Genomic DNA, 24,469 nt, shown 5'->3' with positions numbered 1-24,469 from the left:
CCTCTGGATCCATGAGGATATAAAACTGGTCACTGCTATATATTTCAGTAACTGAAAGTGCAGCATTGAAGACAATTTCTAGTTTTCCTTTTTTTTTTACTCCCATATAGTTGGGTCTATATCAAGACGTCAAATGATAAAAAGACTGAACGCTCTTTTATCAAACACTAAAAACCAAAAGCAGTAAATGTCGAACACATGGAACAGTGATTTTTTTCCCAGGGAAAAAAATTGCTGCTCCGCAAATAAATAAATAAATAAAAAATCCACGTACAAAATAAAGTGGGGGGCTTCACCCCCCCTACTTAAATATACCAACTCCGAGATCGCACCACAGTGGAGGAAATGGCAAAGTCCTGAAAACAGCCTAGCAATTTTATTTATTGGGAAAAAAAGTACTGCTCTATTTGTTTGGCATTCAGTGCTTTCAACTTTTAGTGTTCGATAAAAGAGCTCTTTTTATCGTTTGACGTAATATAGACCCATATATTTGATGTTAAAGATCTTACACTGTCTGTCTGAAATTTTGTTTGAAAAATCATGATATTACCCTTGAGCAAATCAGAATAACAAAATGACATTCTACACTTCTGGAAAGAATGGTATGTTAATATCGTATTAACTGTGTTGTGCCCAGGTTAAATGCAAGTTAAAACGTGATCACTCATGCTTTATAATTTACTTCTCTGGATCACTGACTGTGAAGTTTGTTTAAGAAGGGAGGAAAGTCATGTCAGTGTTTTATCAGGGACGAGCTGCTTCATTTTAGAACGTGTGTTTACTATTAAAATGAAATGACCGTGGCTAGAGTCTGTTCATTGCACATATCTGGATCTGAACCTGCCAGTAATTTTGGCAACTATACTTAACCCAACTTCACAATTCCAAGGTAACTCTGCTAGGGGTTTATCATTGCCTCTTGTTCCTGCTAAAAATAAATTATGTGAAGGTATATGTTGCAGGACTCAGACACAGTCACTCCACTGTGAACTTGTAAGTACAGCTGAGAAACATGCAGAGTAAATAAATGTTATTTAGAGTTCAGTAGTCCATGCAGATTGCACATATTCTGGGATATAGCCAAAAGCAACAATGTTCAACAGGAATTGCTGTAAGATCCTCTTATCTTTGCCTGGAAAAAGTCTGAGTAACACTTTCCAATAACTGAACTTCATTCTCACTTAACATGAACACAGTTTGGTACACTGATCTTACTGAACTAACAAACTGTTTGCCAGCCATAACCATTCTATTCCAGAGTGGTCTGTTTGTCTCTCATGGGCTCATTAGACAAATCATCTGTGCATTTTGTCTGTGAATTATGCAAAGCAATGTTCTCCACCATGACCTTTGTTTTTTTCTTTTTTTTCTGGAGGTGTTGGTGTAATATTTAAATTCCTTTGGGAGATAATTGCAACCTTACTTCCTGAATTGTTTTTTACCATCTGTATATTTCCAGCTAGTCTGACATAACTCTCTTATCAGACAGTCAGTGACTAAAATAAGATTTTAGAAGGACAAAAGGAGCACTGATTGCTGTGAATACACACTAACACAGAGGAGCACGACTAATACATTGTAAAATATGTGTGTATACACTTGACACAGGCTATTGTAGGTAGAAAAAAAGACTTGAAGTAGCAAACAAAAAGAATACATTTAAATAATAAAAAGAAAAATATGGTGAACCAACCCAAGGCAGCCAAAATATACGTCCAGAAAATATTTGGTAAAACGTTTTATTGTGAGCGCTTTCGCAGTTCAACCAACTGCTTCATCAGACAATATCCTAACCTATACCATCAGGTATGCTATGTAAAAAACCTTCAATCAATAAGAACATTAATCAAATCATAACATTAATCAAATCAAGGTTTCCCTTTCCATCATAAGCACAATTATATATAAAACAAAAATGGTAATAAAATATATATGTGAACATACATACTCAAAAAAGCATATATAAAAATCACATATAAAAACATACATTAAAATACATATACTACTACTACTATTTGGAATTATTGATTGATTTCTTTATATCGGAGGAGAAACGGTTGATACAAACTATTATTATCATGCAATCTGGTTTATATAAGTTTCCATCCGATGTAGTGGATATGAAGTTGAATCAAGTACTTGATTCTGTAATTGTATATGAACGGAGGCTCTTACAGCAAAAAAACAAAAGAAAACTGTAAGAGACACAGCAGTTATCTCATCTGGGCATGTTTTCACTTGACACAAAACTAACCCGCGGACAGTGGATACACCATTACCTCATAACGATGAGGCGAGGACCCATTTGGTTGAAGCTGATGTCGCTGTGGCTCAAACAGCAACTGTGAGTACCTCTCTGCAGCCTCCAGCAATTTGGGTAGCTGTGGCAAGCCAAGAAATGGAGGCAACCAAAGGAGGATTGGGAGTGAGAAAGAACAATAGTCAGAATAAACATCATTTAGGGCAGGGTTCTAACCTAATGCAATGGAAGGCAACAGCTCTGATTTCACAACAAACAGCAATGCTCTTTCCCTTACAGAGAAGAATCTTCCTTCTTTTTCCTTACCCATAAACAGGGCTATGAGTTCACGGTTGAGCAACAGAGGGAGGGCCAAGAAGAAATTGACTTCCGACAGCGGCAACTACAAAACAATCAAAAGGATGTGGCAGAAAAAAAAAACGACTCCTTAATTTGGAACATTTTGAGCAGAACTTTAACTACGAATGAGACTTCAGTACTGAATAAAGGTATGAGTTTTATACCAGCCAAGCAAGCTGACATTACTGACAGCATAACAGATTTGAAAGCCTTTACACGCAATGTTATGTTAAGAATACAGTATAAAGCGTCTGATAACAATGTTTTTAGTAGATTCAGAAAACCTAGTATGTTTACCCCTGCCACACTAGAAATTTTTGAAAAGATGTGTAAAGATGAGAATTTTAAAATGTTAACGAAACAAAACATGGTAAAATGTACAGGAATTTAACTCAGGATGAATATACTGCCTTATCATCTTTATGTAGTGATTCTACTATTGTCATAAGACCAGCAGATAAAGGGGGTCTGCCAGTAGTAATGGACCGTGAATATTATGTTCAGCCCATGAATGCTATGTTAAGTGACACTAAAACCTATACTAAAGTGACTAGGATTGATGTAGATAAGCTGGTGAGGAGAGTCAATGATTGTTTATTGGATTGTATGTTAAGCCATAACATTTCAATGAATTTATACAACTATTTAATTTGTAATGAACCATTAATTCCTATTATACAGGGTCTCCCTAAGGTGCATAAGAATCCACGTCACCACCCTTCAAACCTATTGTGTCAGGTAGAGGTTGGTGCACTGAATGTCTATCTATTTATGTTAAAAAGCACATCAGACCTGTTTTGGACAAAAATATGTATGTCTTGAAAGATACCAAGTGTTTTTTAAATGACTTGTATGGGTTCATGCAGAGCGAGACTTGACTGTTGACTGTATCCTTGCTACCTTTGATGTGCAATCCCTATTTACATGCATACTAAACAACATTGGCATTTCCATGGTAAAAAGTTATCTGAGTAAATTTAGTCAGCATGACATCAAATTTATTGAATTACTATGCCTTTGTATGGAAATTATATTAGAAAATAATGTTTTTTTATTTGAAGGCATGTTATATCTTGAGAAAGATGGCATAGCTACGGGCACCTCTAGTGCCAATAGCTACTCCAACATGGTACTAGCTTCATGGGAAGAAGAATATATACTGGCTCCTACTTTGAGGCATGGGATGTTTTTTATTACAGATTTGTGGACGATCTGTTTATGATATGGGAAGGCAGTGAGGATGAAATGACAAGGTTTTGTGACTATATGAACTCTACAACTCCCTTTTTAAAATTCACCATGAATAAGTCCCTTATAGAAATTAATTTTCTTATGTTACTGTTGTAAGAAATTCAAGTGGTTCCATGGATACTAGAGTTTTTAGGAAGGCTTGCTATAGGAACACCTACCTACATCGACGAAGCATGCATCCTTCACATATCTTTAATAATGTTGTTAGAGGCCAGGGGTTGAGAGCCTCTAGATTGAATGCCGATGAAACAGTGTTCATGAAGGAACTAAATGAGTTAAGGGACAGATTCTAAGAAAGGGGATATGATATTCGAGAAGTAGACACCATTTTGAATAGGGTTTCTGATCAGAGAACCACACATGGTAGACCACATGTTTCAGAAGGACCCTGGGATAAGATCAAAGAGTGGGCTCCAACACAGGTACGGGTGTCCCTGGCATACTCTAGTAATGTTGGACAATTAGAAGAGATAGTAAAAAAACACTGGCAAATACTTGCTATTGACCCTGAGGTCTGTTCTATAGTTGGCTGTAAACCAAGCTTTTTGTTTAAGAATAAGAAATCATTGAAGAGGATGTTGTGCTACCCAAGAAGGGTAGAGAGACCACTCACCAACAATTTGAGATATGGGACTTTTCCCTGCTCAAGGTGTAATTGATGTGGGTATATAGATATATGTGGGGGTTTTAAACATCCTGACACAGGGAAACAGCTAGCATTTAGGACCACAGCAGACTGCAATACCTGTCATTTAGTATTTAGCCATCTGTCAAACGTTCTAGCTTTTATATTGGAAAGACAGATAGAAGGCTGCGTGATCGCATCAGAGAACATATTTGCAACATAAACAATTCTATTCTTATGAATGCATTAACTAAACATGTTTCACAACAGACTGGGTCACACACATTTAGATTCATGGCAGTGGAAGTGATACAGGTTGATGAACGTGGTGGGGACATCAAGAACAAAGTAGAAACAATGGAGTTGAAATGGATAATCAGGATGAGGGCCACTAGAGGCAAGGGACTGAATGACAAGGTTTGTATTAAACCTGTCCTAAGAAGTAGACCAGCATACAAATAAAATAGGGGCCTTACAATAGTAATTGGTCTCAATATATGTCTTTTAATGTATGCTCATTAATACATGTATTTTTATATGTGATTTTTTTGAGTATGTATGTTTGTTCACATATATATTTTATTGCGATTTTTGTTTTATATATAATTGTGCTTGTGATGGAAAGAGAAACCTTGATTTGATTAACACCTGTTTTTCAAATGGGTTAATGAATGTAATGCTCTTATTAGTTGAAGGTTTTTTAAATAGCATACCTGATGGTATAGGATATTGTCTAATGAAGCAGTTGGTTGAACTGTGAAAGTGCTCACAATAAAATGTTTTACCAAATATTTTCTGGATGTATATTTCGTATAATTTCAGACTGCCTTGGGTTGGTTCACCATATTTTTTCTTTTTATTGCTGCAGTGTGCTTAACCATACTTCTTTGTGAACGATTTATCTGTCTTGCTGCAAACAGTTTTTGGACATTTAAATAATAGTCACTTAAGCATATCATAAATGAGAATATGTGGTCCTGATTATGTTGTACTGAGAACAAAAAACATAATAAGGCACACAGAGAAGTGAGGGACTCTGGTGCATGGACAATTGAACTCAGGATGTTGGTAGAAGGGTACATGTATTTGAAACTGATTTTTTGTATAGTTTTGAAAAGAGTAGATGTCAGTAAGACTGGGGGTGGCTCTTTAAAAAGTAGTAGCTGTAATCTGAATTCATTCATAGACATTGCAGCTGAAGGAGTCTGTGATGGTGGGTAGAAAACATAAGAAGATGGTTAGGTTCCCAGCGATGTATGCTGTTGTTGAGTGGGCAGCACTGACTTCTCTGCTCAAAGCTGTACATAATGATGGCTACTGTACTGGATGTAGGTAAGATCTCTTAATACAGATCAAGATGCATTCCTACCTTGCTGCCTGAAGAGTGAATTTGCAGGTGATGATCTGGGATTTACAGGTCCCAGGTTCATAGGTCCGATTATCAAGCTTACAGTCTACAGGTCTTCACAAAGGTTCATATAAGTGTTCATGCACACACACACATTTGCACATATATTAGTTTTCTTCAGTCTGTTAACCCCACCCAGTAATGTTTTCCAAAAGAAGTCTTTATTATAGAAATAACTCAAACATTGCAAAACATGATGACAGTCTCTGAAGCATTTTTCAGTAGTTACAGATTTCATTAGCTATGATTTTTGCAGTAAGTTATCACTGAATTTTTTCATGTCATTTAAATGGCTTGTTTGAGGACTGTGGAATGCAGCACTGTGTTCATTCATGGCTCAGATGGTGGAGATATGAAGTACTGGGTTGATTTTTAGGAGTGACTTGACATTGCATTTGATATTAGATTGACAGAATATGCTTTTTTGAATTTGGTAACTACATACTGGTTAATGTTTGAAGTATTGTCTGTGTTGTCCATAATCTTTACTTGAAATATTTTGATCTGCCAAACGTATTCTTTCTGAATGCCGTTTAGTCAAATACTGTAGCTTTGTGACTCTGCACTGTCCATTTTCACAGTCACAGCTAAACAGAGATAGCTTAATTTACTATATTTAGTCAGGCAGTGTACCCCTACCAACCAAACCTAATTTACCTCACTTTACCTCACTTAGTTCACATAACCTTCCATATGAAAATCTGTATAGCTACATTCCTCTATAATTTAGCCCATTAGCTTTCTTATTAACTAATATAGCATTTTGTGGAGGCTGAACATACTGTGTGTCCAGGCGACAAGATGGAAGGGCAGTATAGCAAAGCCACTTGACTTGGAATCCAGATTCTCCTACTCAGGAGGAGGACAGGCTAGAAATGGTGTGGGAATAGTGAAGAGGGAGAGGCTTCAGAAGATAGTGAGGGATGTCATCAGAATTATTGACCGGCTTATGGCAATCAGACTCCAGTCTAATGATAGGGCAGTATTCATAATCTCAGCCTAAGCTTCACAGCAGGGATGATAGTGAGTAACATAGTGCATTCACACAGCAGTTGCAGGACCTAATAGATAAAGCAGGGCAACATGAGCAGGAAATGAGGACTGCCTGGTCCACATGGGTGGGACAAGGGCAACAGGAATAAAGAAGGAGAGGTCATTTTAGACTTCTGTCTGGCAAATGGCTTGACAGTAGCCAACACATAGTTCAGAAAGAGAGACAGTCACAAGATCACATACAAGAGTGGAAACCTGCAACTCAAGTAGACTTTCTCCTAGTAAGGAAAAAGCACTGGGTAGAATTGGCAATAAAGTTATCCCCAATGAAACAGGCATCCCACAGCATAAACCTGATTGTCAAAATTAGCTGCAAGCAGTGGTCAGACAAGGCACTAAGCTCAACAGAGACCAGGTTGAAGACTTGGAAGTTGACTGGAGAGAAATCACAACAATTCAAGGAATCACTCAGGGCTCTATCACCTCAAGGAGAAGAGGAAATAAGTGGATTTGAAGTGGAATGGCAGTGCCTCAAAACAGCATGTGTGAGGACTACAGAGCAGATATGTGGCTGAGCCATAAATAAAGTACATAAGGAAATCTGGTGGTGGAATTCAGAAGTCCAGGAAGTCATCAAAAGAAAGGAGGAGTGCAGGAAAAAGTGGGAGATAGAAAAGATGAACCAGGCTAGCAAGGAATACTGGTTGGCTAACAAGGAAGCTAAGAAAGGAGTTGCAATAGCAAAGAACAAAGCATCAGAGGCACTCTACCAGCTTCTGGAAAGTAAGTCAGAAAGTGCCAGTGTTCAAGAACAAAGGGGACATTCTCAGCTGTGGGCAGTACAGAGATATCTAACTCGTGTCACATTGCATGACAGTTTTGGAGAGGGTGATTGATAAATGAATACGCAGAGTAGCAGAAAGTAAGATGGGAGATGAGCAGTTCAGATTCAGATCAGGATGCAGCACAACTGATCCAATGTTTGCAGTGAGACAGATAGTTGAGAAGATGCTGGAGATGAGGAAAGAGACCAAATGGGCATTCCTAGGCTTGGAGAAAGCATATAACAACTTCCCAAGAAAGCTGATTTAGGCAGTCCTGCCATGGTTCATAGCCCCAGAAGCATTGATAGAATTAGTGCAGGCTATGTACAAGGACCCAATGTCTCAAGTATGAACAATATTCAGTCTCACAGAGGGGTTCCCAGTGATTATGGGTGTACAGCAGGGTTCAGCTCTGAGCTCACTGCTGTTCATACTGGCGATGGACTACATTAGTAAACAGGCTGGAGGGGAGATATCAACAAAGTTGTTGTATGCAGATAATGTGGCATTACAGACAGACTCTAAGTAAGAACATAAGCAAAATGTAGAGGAATGGAATGCAAAACTAAAGGCACATGGGATGAAACTAAGTACAGATAAGACAGTGGTAATGGCGGCAAATGGTGGAGTTCAGAAGAAGCTCAGAACTGAGATAGAAGAGAAAATAGTTGAAGAGGTTAACAGCTTCAAGTCTATGAGTAGTTGAGGAGAAGGGAAGTTTGAATGAGGAGGTCAAAGCTAGAATCGGAGGGGCTGCAGCCAACTGGCACAGAGTGTCAGCTGTAATATATGACAGAAGAATGCAAAAGAAGTTGAAAAGTAAGGTGTACAAAGCAGTGGTGTGACCAGTACTACTGTATGGTGCAGAAACCTGGGAAGAGTACTTGGGAAGCTAGAGTTGATGGAGATGAAGTGTACAGTGTGGAACAGATGCAGAAATGAGGACAAAAAAGCAGTAGCCAAAGTAGCTCCAATCACAGAAAAGGTCAAAGAGAACAGATTGCAATGGTTTGGGCACATATGCAGGAAAATCAGAAGGCAGTCTAATGAAGATTGGAGTGTTTCTCCCCAGGCCTTTGCTGAAAATAGGCTGTGTTCTAGTCAGTCTTTCCTGGTCAACAAATGATACATAAATAAATAAATAAGATGATTTGGGACAGACAGGAAGAATGCAAGAGGAAAGAAGTGCATCCAGCAAAGAGGTGGATGGATTGTGTGAGAGAAGATCTTTGATAGTCAAGCATGAGTGTCAAAGAAGGCAGGAGTGTGAGATTGAATTGAGAGAGATGGCGACAGTTAACATGATTCTCCGACCCCATGTAGAAAATGGGAAAAAGGGGTTGGTGATGATGATGTTTATCCTCTGGACAAAGACTGAGAGTCAGCATGTTGTTTCCCTTCTGTTGTTGGCCTCATAGCACTTGGTATCTTTAGGTAGTAGAGTAACTGCTTTATGCACATAGATGGGTCTCCTTTTGAAATAAGAGGTAAGGCGTGAGGTTGGGTATTGGCAAGGTGGAAATGATCATAAGGTTCAGTTACTTTGCAACTCCTATAATCCTAGGATAAAAACTCCATTAATCAGATTGTTAACAAACCTATTAGAGTACATAATATTCTTGACTTGGTACTTACAAATATCATCTTCATGTACTATTCCCCTGGTGTTCCCTTCACCAGTTAAGGCAGATCACAAAATAATGACCTTAACGTTCAAATTCTCAATATCGCAGAACTCAAGGATTTCAAACATACCAGTCTCATCAAATTCTATGATAAACTTTCACAATTAATTTGTAGCAGCATCAGCCTAGATGTTGCCATAGCAGGTAATATCACAAATGTGTTCTACGACCTCTTATATAAATGTATAGAACTAACAATCATAACCAGATCTAAATATAATGGGAAATTTAAGCACAAACCATGGTGGTCCAACAGCATAAATAAACTCTGTAACAGCTTTGCTAGGAAACTAAGAAATAACATCCAATACTCTGATCTAGTAGTCCTTGCCAACATATTAGCAAACAAATGGAGTGATTAAACATACTTCGTCCATGTGACCTGATAATTTACCTGCTTGTTTAATAAGCAGTACTAACAAAAACTGGCAGAGACATTTCTTACACTTTTTAATTTGAGTTCTGCCACAGGCTTTCTAACTTACAATTGGCACACAGTAGTGGTGATGCCAATCCCACCTCTGGCACTGGGAATCATAACCCATCAAAGTGATGAGTCTTATTTACAAGCCATGGAATGTATCATATCTGACCTGATAAACTGTGATAATAAAAATTTCATTAGGCTAGACCTGTGGGAGTTTGGCTTTGTCAAGGGTCAATCCTGTCTAATGAATGAGGGTATCATCTTTGAAAGGGTGACATAGGCTGTTGACAGTAGTAATGATGTCCACACATCATACCTTGACCTAGCCAAGGGGCTTGATCCATCACCCACATAGTTAGTAAGCTTTGTGTATTACAAAAAGATTTCTTTGTGGTAAGATGGATGGATGGACATTAACCCTACATCACTCGATGGGTTGCCAACTGGCTTACTGAGAGAACCCACACTGTAAAAGTAGCCGACTCCAATTCCAGCTCCAGACAGGTGACAAGTGGAGTACCTCAGGGTTCAGTCCTGGGACCGCTCTTGTTTAGCATCTACTTCTCTGAAGTACAGGCCAACACTAAGGGACTCTGGCTAACAAAGTACGCAGATGACTGCAAACTGGGAGCCATTACTGAATCCCCAAATGATGTGGATATTCTACAAAAGGGCCTTACAGAAACAGATGCTTGGTGCCAGAGACATGGGCTCAAGCTTAATGCCAAGAAATGTATAGTTATAGCCCCTTTGAGAAAAACCATGTTCTCATGAATTACCATAACCCATGAATTACTACATAAGTGGCAGTACATTAAACACCGAAAGTGTGATAAGAGACTTAGGGACACAGGTGGACAGTGGACTCGATAACCACATAGCCACAACACTCAGGAAATCCTTCTATGTGGCACACCTCATCACTAAGGGCTTTTCATCCAGAAAAAAGGAGGTCATTGTCCCACTGTACTCATTCCTCATTATACCCTTTATAGAGTACAACGCCCCATTTGGTATGTACCTCACAAGACATCTGCAACAACTGGAAAGGCCACAGAAATACCTCACTAAAAGTATCACAGGCCTAAAGCAGATGCCCTATGCTGACCATCTAAAAAAAATCCAGCTATACTCTGTTGCATATCGCCTACTCAGAGGTGATCTCTGCTTAACATAAAATGCCATGTCAAACCCAGTGCTGTTGGACATGCTACACTTAAAGAAATCCCAATCCCTCAGAGCCACATGCTCCAGGGATCTAAACCTGGTCATCACAATGAACAAAACATGCTGGAGGGATAGGTTCCTGACCCACAGACTTCCCATACTCTGGAATAGACTGCCCATACATGTCAAGCTGAGTGCCTCTTTGGCTCTCTTAAAAAGGAACCTTGATGATTGGATGGGAGCTAGGAAATTGACCCCGGGGATCATGTCAGTCGCCCTGCTAGACAGGGGACCAGGGAAGTAAATATTCTGGGAAGAAATGTCCAGGGAATTGATATGGCTAGGCTTGTATAGGCCCTAGGGCCAATAGCCTAGTACCAACCTATGAACCTATGAAAACTGGCTGAAGGACAGAACATACATAGTGCAGGTTGTAGGTGCCTCATCAGAGTATGATGGTGACCGGTGGTTTTTCTGCAAAGCCCAGTGCTAGGACCTCTTTTGTTCAGCATTTAGTTTTCTGATCTCCAGACCACAATCCAAAACATCTGATTAACCAAGTCAGCAGATACCTGTAAAGTGGGAGTCATTGTCACGTTACCTACTTATGCCCAAGCCTTTCAGCATGAACTTATACATTTCTGGTTTACTAAAAATGGGATCAAATTAAATGCTAAAAAGTGCAGTTTTGTCACATTTGGAAGACAGCTTCTCCCCTCAGTTTACAACATAAAGAACACCCCTTTCTAAAATTAGAATGTTGTTAGAAACCTTGGAACTTGGGTTGATAAATCCCCCTCCTTTGATCATCATGTAATGACAGAACTCATAAATACCTTCTACTTGATGCATCTAATTGCCAAAGGAATATTATCCAGGTTGACACCATTGATTAGGCCTTTTCTAGAATATAACGCTTCATGTGGAATGTACCTTCCTAGACATATCAAACAACTGGAAAGCCTCCCCTAGATATTCCTAACTTAGAAGATTACTGGCTTAAAAACCCTAAGCTACCAGACAAGCCTGGAAGCACTGTGCCTTTATTCAGTGTCATATAAACTCCTGAGGACAGATATAAGCCTTGCCTTCTGTGTCATTAGGGACCAAGTGGTCCTGGATCTCTTGTATCTTTACAAATCAAATAGTCTGATAAATACCAGAATCAGAGATCTAAATCTTTAGCAGCATACAAATAAACATGGTGGCGAGATAGGTTCATTACACAGCACCTTCGCCACCTCTGCCACAGACTCTCACTACAAATTAAACAATGTTATTCATTATACTACCACTACAAATTAAACAATGTTATTCATTATACTCCCACTACAAATTAAACAATGTTATTCATTATACTCCCACTACAAATTAAACAATGTTATTCATTATACTCCCACTACAAATTAAACAATGTTATTCATTATACTCCCACTACAAATTAAACAATGTTATTCATTATACTCCCACTACAAATTAAACAATGTTATTCATTATACTCCCACTATAAAATTAAACAATGTTATTCATTATACTCCCACTACAAATTAAACAATGTTATTCATTATACTCCCACTATAAAATTAAACAATGTTATTCATTATACTCCCACTACAAATTAAACAATGTTATTCATTATACTCCCACTACAAATTAAACAATGTTATTCATTATACTCCCACTACAAATTAAACAATGTTATTCATTATACTCCCACTACAAATTAAACAATGTTATTCATTATACTCCCACTATAAAATTAAACAATGTTATTCATTATACTCCCACTACAAATTAAACAATGTTATTCATTATACTCCCACTACAAATTAAACAATGTTATTCATTATACTCCCACTACAAATTAAACAATGTTATTCATTATACTCCCACTACAAATGAAACAATGTTATTCATTATACTCCCACTATAAAATTAAACAATGTTATTCATTATACTCCCACTACAAATTAAACAATGTTATTCATTATACTCCCACTACAAATTAAACAATGTTATTCATTATACTCCCACTACAAATTAAACAATGTTATTCATTATACTCCCACTACAAATGAAACAATGTTATTCATTATACTCACACTACAAATTAAACAATGTTATTCATTATACTCCCACTACAAATTAAACAATGTTATTCATTATACTCCCACTACAAATTAAACAATGTTATTCATTATACTCCCACTACAAATTAAACAATGTTATTCATTATACTCCCACTACAAATTAAACAATGTTATTCATTATACTCCCACTACAAATTAAACAATGTTATTCATTATACTCCCACTATAAAATTAAACAATGTTATTCATTATACTCCCACTACAAATTAAACAATGTTATTCATTATACTCCCACTACAAATTAAACAATGTTATTCATTATACTCCCACTACAAATTAAACAATGTTATTCATTATACTCCCACTACAAATTAAACAATGTTATTCATTATACTCCCACTACAAATTAAACAATGTTATTCATTATATTCCCACTACAAATTAAACAAAGTTATTCATTATACTCCCACTACAAATTAAACAATGTTATTCATTATACTCCCACTACAAATTAAACAATGTTATTCATTATACTCCCACTACAAATTAAACAATGTTATTCATTATACTCCCACTACAAATTAAACAATGTTATTCATTATACTCCCACTACAAATTAAACAATGTTATTCATTATACTCCCACTACAAATTAAACAATGTTATTCATTATACTCCCACTACAAATTAAACAATGTTATTCATTATACTGGAAGTTAGTCAGTGTTTGCTGAATTTTGTTATTTGCTAGTAATTACAGGTGTGGGGGTAGTCACATTCTTTGATTTCCTGTCCTTGCCTATTTAAGTGGTACAGTGTGAAATATTTTCTGCTTAAAAACCTCAGCTTTGGCCAGTTAAGAACTTGCTATATTCAACTGGACGTATAAGAGAATTTAAGTACCTTTATCTGCTTTTTTTTCTCAAAAAATACAGTATTTAAATTGATTTTAACTGTGTGGAAGGAATATTAGCTCAACTGGAAGTTTTCACTCTGCTCTTCAGTGTGGAAGAAATATTAGCTGAACTGGAAGTTAGTCAGTGTTTGCTGAATTTTGTTATTTGCTAGTAATTACAGGTGTGGGGGTAGTCACATTCTTTGATTTCCTGTCCTTGCCTATTTAAGTGGTACAGTGTGAAATATTTTCTGCTTAAAAACCTCAGCTTTGGCCGGGTAAGAACTTGCTATATTCAACTGGACGTATAAGAGAATTTAAGTACCTTTATCTGCTTTTTTTTCTCAAAAAAATACAGTATTTAAATTGATTTTAACTGTGTGGAAGGAATATTAGCTCAACTGGAAGTTTTCACTCAGCTCTTCAGTGTGGAAGAAATATTAGCTGAACTGGAAGTTAGTCAGTGTTTGCTGAATTTTGTTATTTGCTAGTAATTACAGGTGTGGGGGTAGTCACATTCTTTGATTTCCTGTCCTTGCCTATTTAAGTGGTACAGTATGAAATATTTTCTGCTTAAAAACCTCAGCTTTGGCCGGCTAAGAACTTGCTATATTCAACTGGACGTATAAGAGAATTTAAGTACCTTTATCTGCTTTTTTTTCTCAAAAAATACAGTATTTAAATTGATTTTAACTGTGTGGAAGGAATATTAGCTCAACTGGAAGTTTTCACTCTGCTCTTCAGTGTGGAAGAAATATTAGCTGAACTGGAAGTTAGTCAGTGTTTGCTGAATTTTGTTATTTGCTAGTAATTACAGGTGTGGGGGTAGTCACATTCTTTGATTTCCTGTCCTTGCCTATTTAAGTGGTACAGTGTGAAATATTTTCTGCTTCAAAACCTCAGCTTTGGCCGGTTAAAACTTGCTATATTCAACTGGACGTATAAGAGAATTTAAGTACCTTTATCTGCTTTTTTTTTAAAAAATACAGTATTTAAATTGATTTTAACTGTGTGGAAGGAATATTAGCTCAACTGGAAGTTTTCACTCAGCTCTTCAGTGTGGAAGAAATATTAGCTGAACTGGAAGTTAGTCAGTGTTTGCTGAATTTTGTTATTTGCTAGTAATTACAGGTGTGGGGGTAGTCACATTCTTTGATTTCCTGTCCTTGCCTATTTAAGTGGTACAGTGTGAAATATTTTCTGCTTAAAAACCTCAGCTTTGGCGGCTAAGAACTTGCTATATTCAACTGGACGTATAAGAGAATTTAAGTACCTTTATCTGCTTTTTTTCTCAAAAAATACAGTATTTAAATTGATTTTAACTGTGTGGAAGGAATATTAGCTCAACTGGAAGTTTTCACTCTGCTCTTCAGTGTGGAAGAAATATTAGCTGAACTGGAAGTTAGTCAGTGTTTGCTGAATTTTGTTATTTGCTAGTAATTACAGGTGTGGGGTAGTCACATTCTTTGATTTCCTGTCCTTGCCTATTTAAGTGGTACAGTGTGAAATATTTTCTGCTTAAAAACCTCAGCTTTGGCCGGCTAAGAACTTGCTATATTCAACTGGACGTATAAGAGAATTTAAGTACCTTTATCTGCTTTTTTTTTCTCAAAAAATACAGTATTTAAATTGATTTTAACTGTGTGGAAGGAATATTAGCTCAACTGGAAGTTTTCACTCTGCTCTTCAGTGTGGAAGAAATATTAGCTGAACTGGAAGTTAGTCAGTGTTTGCTGAATTTTGTTATTTGCTAGTAATTACAGGTGTGGGGGTAGTCACATTCTTTGATTTCCTGTCCTTGCCTATTTAAGTGGTACAGTGTGAAATATTTTCTGCTTAAAAACCTCAGCTTTGGCCGGCTAAGAACTTGCTATATTCAACTGGACGTATAACAGAATTTAAGTACCTTTATCTGCTTTTTTTTTCAAAAAAATACAGTATTTAAATTGATTTTAACTGTGTGGAAGGAATATTAGCTCAACTGGAAGTTTTCAATCTGCTCTTCAGTGTGGAAGGAATATTAGCTGAACTGGAAGTTTTCACTCTGCTCTTCAGTTAGTCCCACCCACCCTCCCTGTTTTTGTTTTAGTGTTAATCTTAGTGGCCTTGCAGCTGCCCGCCCCTCTTGTAAATTTGTGTTTGGATACTCCTTCTGGGCCCATCTCATTTGCTCACTCAACTGAGTGCAGTGAGATCATATTCTGATTTCAGGCACTCCTACTGTGTACAAAGAGAGCATCTGGGAAACAGAGAAAAAAAATTAAGCTTGTTTCCTGCCTTTCCTGTTAAGTGGTATAGACTATTTGTAGGCTTCTGAGCCCCCAAGCCCTTCTGTGTTGGAGGGAAGCCTTCTAGCTTAGTTTTTTCCCTATAACTAGCCAGTTTTCTAGTTTCAGCACTCAAATCTGTTTCTTTGATCTCAGCACTTGTTCAGAAAAAAAAAAAAATTTCATCTGCTTTTACTGTACTTTTGTGTTTCTACCTACTTTTTTTTACTTTTGCATCATCTTAAAAGTACTCAGTTGTATTTATTACTGCTTGGTGTAACTCATTCTAAGCCTTCTGGTTTAAACACTTGGGCTTCGGACCAGTTGTTTTGCACTGAGAGGGTTTGTGGTCTGCACTGTAGTGAGCTTACATCCTTCTAGGTTGGGAACTGCTGATTGAGGGCTCAGTGTCTGTTATTCTAAAAGTGTATTAATTCTGGTTTAAGCACTTGGGCTTTCAGGCCAGTTATTTTACATTAAGAGGGTTCGTGGTCTGCACTCTTGTGGGAGGAGAGGCTGGACTCTGCCCTTCTGAGCTGGGAATTTCTGATTGAAGGCTTATAGTGCATGCATATCTGAACTGCTTCTTACTGAAGTTGGTGCCTTGTTTGCTGTGGCATAGACTGGATTCGGGCCTGCTGGATCTAGCTTTGTTTGTGTAACTTGAGCACTAATCCAGGCATTCTCTAAAGTATTCAATTGTATTTATTACTGCTTGGTAGTAACTTGATTAAAGTTTAGCTGTCATTCTAAGTCTTTTGGATTAAGCACTTGGGCTTCGGACCAGTTGTTTTACATTAGGAAGGTTTGTGGCATGCACTGTGGTGGCAGGACAGGTAGCTTTCATCCTTCTAAGTTGGGAACTGCTGATTGAGAGCCCAGTGTCTGTTATTCTTAAAGTGTATTAGTTCTGGTTTAAGCACTTGGGCTTCAGGCCAGTTATTTTACATTAAGAAGGTTTGTGGTCTGCACTCTTGTGGGAGAAGAGGCTGGACTCTGCCCTTCTGAGCTGGGAATTTCTGGTTAAAGGTTTATAGTGCCTGAATATTTGAACTGTATCTTACTGAAATTGGTACACCTTGTTTGCTGTAGCATAGACTAGATCCAGGCCTGCTGAATATAGCTTTGTTTATATGCTGTTTGTTTGCTTGTTATTTCCCTGGAATGCTAATTCCACCTAATACGCGGCTTTTCAGCGCTTCTGTGGATCACTAGTGATATCTGCATTGCTTACTGTACTTATTTCCTTGTTTCACTTGAAAGAAAGTTACTGTTTGTCGTTTTTGCATTTAAGTTACCTGTAACACATTGCACTTAAGTTACCTGGCACTTGCTCACTAAAGCAATTATATAAGTCAGCACTAAAAATTAAAAGCACTACACCCTCACTCCCCACTGGCCCTGGTTTTCAATTATTAAGGAATTCCCAATATTATTCTAGCATGTCCAAAGGTCAGTTGTCAATCTCCTCTCTGGTCCAGCTGGTGAATATGGGAATTTTGAGGCAATGTTACAACTGCCTCATGTACACAGACAACCCTCTCCTCCTCCCAACAAATTCCAACACATGTGAGAGATGCAATCATATAGCCAAACCGGAGGCCAAGCTCTCTCAACTCAATACTGGCATAACCAGTCAGGAGGAGAAGGAAACCACACTCACTACAATTCCAGTCTCACATAGACCTACCACGACAGCAAACCAAACACATAATCACACAAAACATACTGAGGCTCTAAATAAAGATCTGCCGAAGCAGCAGAGACCTCCAAAGCAGACACCCAAGCAGCCGCTACCCCAAAACAAAACACGTGCAACACATATCTCACAAAGCCAGTGTGCCAAACAGTCACAGCCCTTAAGACTAAACAACACACCTGATACACTTGTAATAGGTGACTCTATCGTCAGGCACACTGACGTCCCGCTCACCAGGCTGAACAGGGAGAGGGTCACGGTGAGCAGCCTGTCGGGTGCTAGGATCCGCCACATAACACAAGCACTCAGGTCACTCCAAGGCAAGTACAAATATGACTCAGTCATTGTCCATGCTGGTGTGAATGACCTGAGACGTACCTCCCTGGACTACATGAAAAGAGACATAAAGGAGCTCTCTGAGCATGTAGCCCAGGCCGGTATGACCCTGACCTTGAGTAGCATCTTACCCTCACCAAGAATGATGCCACAATATGAAGACAAGATGATCAATGTCAACAATTGGCTTAAGTACTGGTGTCATTCAAAGGGGATCCAATGCCTGTCAGCTTGGGATGATATGCTCGACAAGCCACGATGCTTCGCTAGGGACGGCTTGCACCTGTCACCCCTGGGCTTTCGGATATTGGCAAAGGTTCTTGCTACCTCCATAGTGCCTTTTTTAGGCAAGGCTCAAAAGACAAACCCACCTCCATAGGTAACACATGGGATAAGAAACTAAGAGTAATGCTACTCAACGCCAGAAGTCTAAACCTCAAGATGCACGCACCCGAAACTCTCCTTAGCATGGAGAACATCGATATCTGTGCAGTAACAGAAACCTGGTTCAGGGCTCCCGAGAGCACCCCAGCACTACCAGGTTATACCTCATACCATGCTTTTCGGCCCCAAAACTTGGACCGAACCACAAAAGGAGGGGGAGTATCGATATTCATCAAAGATACCCACACCTCCAGGTTGGTGGCAAAGCACGAAGCATCAGAGACTATCCATGTGCAACTAACAGTGGGTAAAACTGCCTTCCAGTTTATAGCCTGCTACAGACCACCCTCCCAAACCCAAGAACCCCACTCGGCCTTCCTGAGAACACTGGAAAATATGAAGGTCTCTCCAAACACCATTATATTGGGCGACTTCAACTACCCAAACATAGACTGGGAGCATTACTCTAGCTCCAACACCCTAGCCCAAAGGTTCCTAGAATTTATAAACTCAAATGCTATGGAACAACTTGTTACCACTCCCACAAGAGGGGAAAACATACTGGACCTGATCATCACCAACATGGGGACTCTATACTCCAGACCAGAAGTGTATCCCTCACTGGTAAGATCAGACCATAAACTAATCTCACTGTATATTCACATCCCGACCCCACCCCCTGCCCAGAAAACCACAGTGAAAAACTTCTCTAAAGCAAATTTTACACTCCTCAAAACTGAGGTGGAATCCTTCAAAGCCCCCGGGCCTGTGGAAAATACGGCCCAGACCGCAGAATCCTTTATAAACGCATTCTATGAACACCTTCAGGAATGCATGGATCATGCGATCCCAAATAAAACCAAGACCCAATCCTCCAAAGGCAGACGTCCTGTCTGGTGGACCCCAGCCATAAACAAACTATACAATAGAAGGAGGAAGCTACTAAACGATAAAGCAAAATCCCAAAAAGGGAAGGCATCACTGATCAGTATTAGCAAAAAACTACGGGCACACATAAAATTGTCTTAGGCCAGCTTCGAGAGAAAAATTGCACAGGACACTAAGGATAATCACAAGGCTTTCTTTAGTTATGTTAGGAACCTGGGTGGTAATTCTCAGATATGCTCAGAATTAGTCCAAAATGACAAAAAATACACCGAACCCACAGACATTGCCAACATCCTAGCTGACAGGTTCAGCGCAAACTTCTCCCCCCCCCCTCCCCACCAAAAGGGCAAATATCTATCCCAGCAGAGTGCTGCCCCCCCTGACATCTCAGATGCTCAGGTAAGAGCCGCCGTCTCCAAAGCAAAAACACAGCATCAATGGGACCAGATGGTGTCCCGGCTGCGCCCTACATGAACTCAAAGAAGAGCTAAACCCAAACATAAAACTACTGTTCAATCTCAGCCTTACTACAGGATATGTGCCCAAAGAGTGGCGTACAGCAACAGTGGTCCCTCTCCATAAAGGTGGTGCCTCAACGGATCCTGGAAACTATCGCCCCATAAGCCTGACTAGCTTGGTCTGCAAAGCTATGGAAAGGATCATCATGGACCTCATAAATAAAGATATTGGGGACCTACAAACACTGGATCCTACCCAGTTCGGCTTTGTTAAGGGCAGATCCTGCCTCTTAAACCTGGTTGATTTCTTTGAAACAGTCACCAAGGCCATTGACGAGAGGAAGGTGGTCCACACAGCCTACCTGGACCTCGCAAAAGCCTTCGATACAATACCCCACTCGGGCATTATAAATAAGCTCACCAGCTTAAATATAAACCCCTATGTCACTAGATGGATTGCAAACTGGCTCAAGGACAGAACCCACATGGTTAGAATTGCTGGAGCCATGTCAGACTCCAAACCAGTTACAAGTGGTGTCCCACAAGGCTCAGTCCTGGGACCTCTCTTGTTCGGTATATATTTCTCGGAGGTACAGGCCAACATGGAAGGACTGTGGCTGACCAAGTTCGCAGATGACTGCAAACTGGGCACCATAATCGACTCTCCAGCTGACACAAGCATCCTCCAAAAGGGCCTCATAGAAACAGACAACTGGTGCCAGAGCCATGGCCTCAAGCTAAATGCCAAAAAGTGTATAGTCATCCCCTTTGGCAAAAACAAAGTGCCCACAAATTACCACATTGGTGGAAATCCATTAAGTACAGAAGAAGTAATTAGGGACCTGGGGACCCAAGCTGATAGTAATCTCTCATTTGACAACCACGTGGCCAAAGTGGTTAGAAAACATTTTATATAGCCCACCTAATCATGAAGGGATTCACATCTAGATCAGGGGAGGTCATCGTGCCTCTTTACTCATCCCTCATTAGGCCCATAATTGAGTACAATGCCCCTTTTGGGATGTACCTTACCAGACACCTGCAGCAACTGGAAAGACCCCAAAAGTACCTCACCAAGAGGATCAAAGGGCTCAAACAGATGCCATATGCTGCCCGGTTAAAGAAACTCCAGCTCTACTCAGTGGCATACCACCTGTTCAGAGGCGATCTGTGACTGACGTATAAAGCCATGTCCAACCCGGAATTAATGGACATGCTGCACCTCAGAAAATCCAAATCCCATTGAGCTACGCGCTCGAGAGACTTGAACCTCAGCACTGAAATAAATAGGACATGCTGGAGGGACAGATTCATAACCCAGAGGCTCCCTTCACTCTGGAATAAAATCCCAGTCCAGGTTAGGCAGAGTCCCTCATTGACTCTCTTCAAGAGGAATCTTGATGAGTGGATGGGAGATCATAGGTTTACCCCGGGTATCACTTCTGTGTCACTGTTAGACAGAGGCACAGTATACTAACCTCGAGAAAGGGCATAGCAAAATAAATTTAAAATGGGTGGCGAAAGCCAAACACATTCTGGCTAGGCTTATAAATGCCCTAGGGCAGATAGCCTAGTATGAACCTATGAACCTATGAACCTATACTCCCACTATAAATTAAACAATGTTATTCATTATACTCCCACTACAAATTACACAATGTTATTCATTATACTCCCACTACAAATTAAACAATGTTATTTATTATACTCCCACTACAAATTAAACAATGTTATTCATTATACTCCCACTATAAAATTAAACAATGTTATTCATTATACTCCCACTACAAATTAAACAATGTTATTCATTATACTCCCACTACAAATTAAACAATGTTATTCATTATACTCCCACTATAAAATTAAACAATGTTATTCATTATACTCCCACTACAAATTAAACAATGTTATTCATTATATTCCCACTATAAAATTAAACAATGTTATTCATTATACTCCCACTATAAAATTAAACAATGTTATTCATTATACTCCCACTACAAATTAAACAATGTTATTCATTATACTCCCACTATAAATTAAACAATGTTATTCATTATACTCCCACTACAAATTAAACAATGTTATTCATTATACTCCCACTACAAATTAAACAATGTTATTCATTATACTCCCACTACAAATTAAACAATGTTATTCATTATACTCCCGCTATAAAATTAAACAACATGTTGTTCATTATCTTCCTTTAAATGGAAAGTGGGTGAGTGGATGGGTATTCAGAAATTCATCCCTGGCTTGATTGGCCTAGCCCTCCTCAGAAAAGGAGGCACAGAGTGTGTGTGCACTGACACATGTGTAAATGGTCACAAGACTCAGTTGTCTTGCATTTCTTCTGATTCCATGATGATCCTATGAGGTTTAAGTGCAGCATCTGTAAGGGTATCTTGTATAGTAATTCATAGTGCATCATATTCAGAATAATTATAGAAACATTCAGCTCTGCTTTCTAAGCCATGCTCCTGTCTTGTAAATCATGACCAAAAAGGATCATCGAATGGCTTACCCACTGAGTTATCAAATGGTTGACAAATAAATAAAATTATACTTGTATATAGTGATTTACTATCTGCTGGAATAAAACATCTCCTTACATGTACTGGATGTCTTTAACAAACTCCAAGAAATGCTGAATATTATACATATATAGTAGCTATCAGTGCCCAAAGTTTAATTTATAGTCTTTGACCTGAGAAACAGGGTCACTTAAATAACCCAAACCAGTTCCAGTGCATCTGAACTGGGGACATTTTAAATGTTTGTGAATTTTCAAGGCTCATGAAGGGAAGATTACCTTGGAAGTTCAACTGCATGACAATTGTAATAGTCAAATTATAGTCAATTTATCAACAAAAATGCCTGTAAAATTGAATGCATATTTAGCTTGCACAGCATTAAAGGATTAGATTCCAGTTTAGTGTAGGAGGCATAATCTTTTTGCATTTCATTAACAGATGGGTGCTGTTATTCATCTGCATAGGATACAGAGGTGTACAAGCACCTTCTGCCCTGCGTTCAGTATACCGCTGAAACTACCCTGATTCCCATAGTCTACAGTTGTGCACCTACTCCCATCCCCGAGTCACTTAGTACACTTTAGCATTTTGAGTGCCTCTGTGCTTGGCACACCAAGAAGCACTGTATGACTTATCAGTACTACACAGCATACCACATTAAGGCAGCCTTGCTTTTTGCTGTATTCCACACCAGGTAGCTATGTGCAGCTAATTGTGAGAATAGACTGTACTTAGCATCTGCCTTACTTTGGTGCACTGTGGTTTGCCATCCTGAATTAATATGACTCATAAAGAGGTCACAGCTAGCTATCAGGACACATAATCATAGAGCAGTGCATAGGGGAGCCCACAGGATTTTTTGCAGGGGGGTGCAAACCTAGAGCTTCCACAGCCCCCGCCCGCCCCGCAGTAATTCCAGTGTCTCATTACTTGGCTATTCCTCCGCAGTTGCCATAAACAATGTTCAAAACTCTCAGTATGCATATTGTTTTAAGCTTTACTTCTACAATGATTACAGATATTTGGATTTAATTTACAACTTTTATTTCAAATTTTATAGCAGAAACACTGATAGACATTTGCTAACCAAAGCAATAGTCTTACAATGAAACAGACTTAGCAGTAAAGCTTCTCTAACTTTGAAACTCACATTCACTGAAACAGCACTGAAACCCACATTCAAAGAAAATGCATCTGGCTAGTGGCAGGTTAAGTTTACCTTTGGGCTGTTTACAAATCATGGGTCCCTTGCACACATTTTTAGGGTCATACAAAATTTCTTTGATTCACCTTCCTGATTGTATTAATTATAATATATAATTGAATTATATCCCTTGTATAATACAACACCACTTGTTAGAGTGTTTTAAATTTATAGTTTTGAACATTTTTCCAGTAAGCAATGAAACAAAACATACAAACTAATAATGACAAACTGCCCAACTCAGAATATTTCAACCATAAAAGGCCACTCAATCTTCTGTCATTACAATCCACCAATATCAGTCAATATACACAATCTCTTTAGAAGTAAAAGTTATCTGAATAATTCCACATTAAAGATATCCGAAACTAATGAAGGGGTTGTTGCCAGAAAACAACTGTATATTTCAGTATTTCATCTACAAATTCAGTGCCTGCTGCCTCAAGGAATCAATTGCCTATGTTACATTAAAAAAATGGTAAACTGGTGTATTGCAAAGAGAATGGGTAGCAAGCTGAAAAACAGGTTCATAGTTACTAGGCATCTCATCCAAAGGAGGACATACTCAGCACCCCACCCCCTTAAAATACAAATCTACATGCTGTGGGAGTAGAACCTACAACCCTCTACACCAAGATGCAAGTATGCTAACTGCTGTGCTACTAAAACTGCTTTAAAATTCTATACCACAATAGTGATACCATTTGCTAAACAAAACAGTTGCATATTTTAA

The sequence above is a fragment of the Protopterus annectens genome, chromosome 4.part0 (genome assembly GCF_019279795.1).
Source record: "Protopterus annectens isolate FY-2018-M chromosome 4.part0, PAN1.0, whole genome shotgun sequence".
Classification (NCBI taxonomy): Eukaryota; Metazoa; Chordata; order Ceratodontiformes; family Protopteridae; genus Protopterus; species Protopterus annectens.
The sequence above is the reverse complement of the archived record's forward strand: the minus strand, read 5'-3'. Positions refer to the sequence as shown.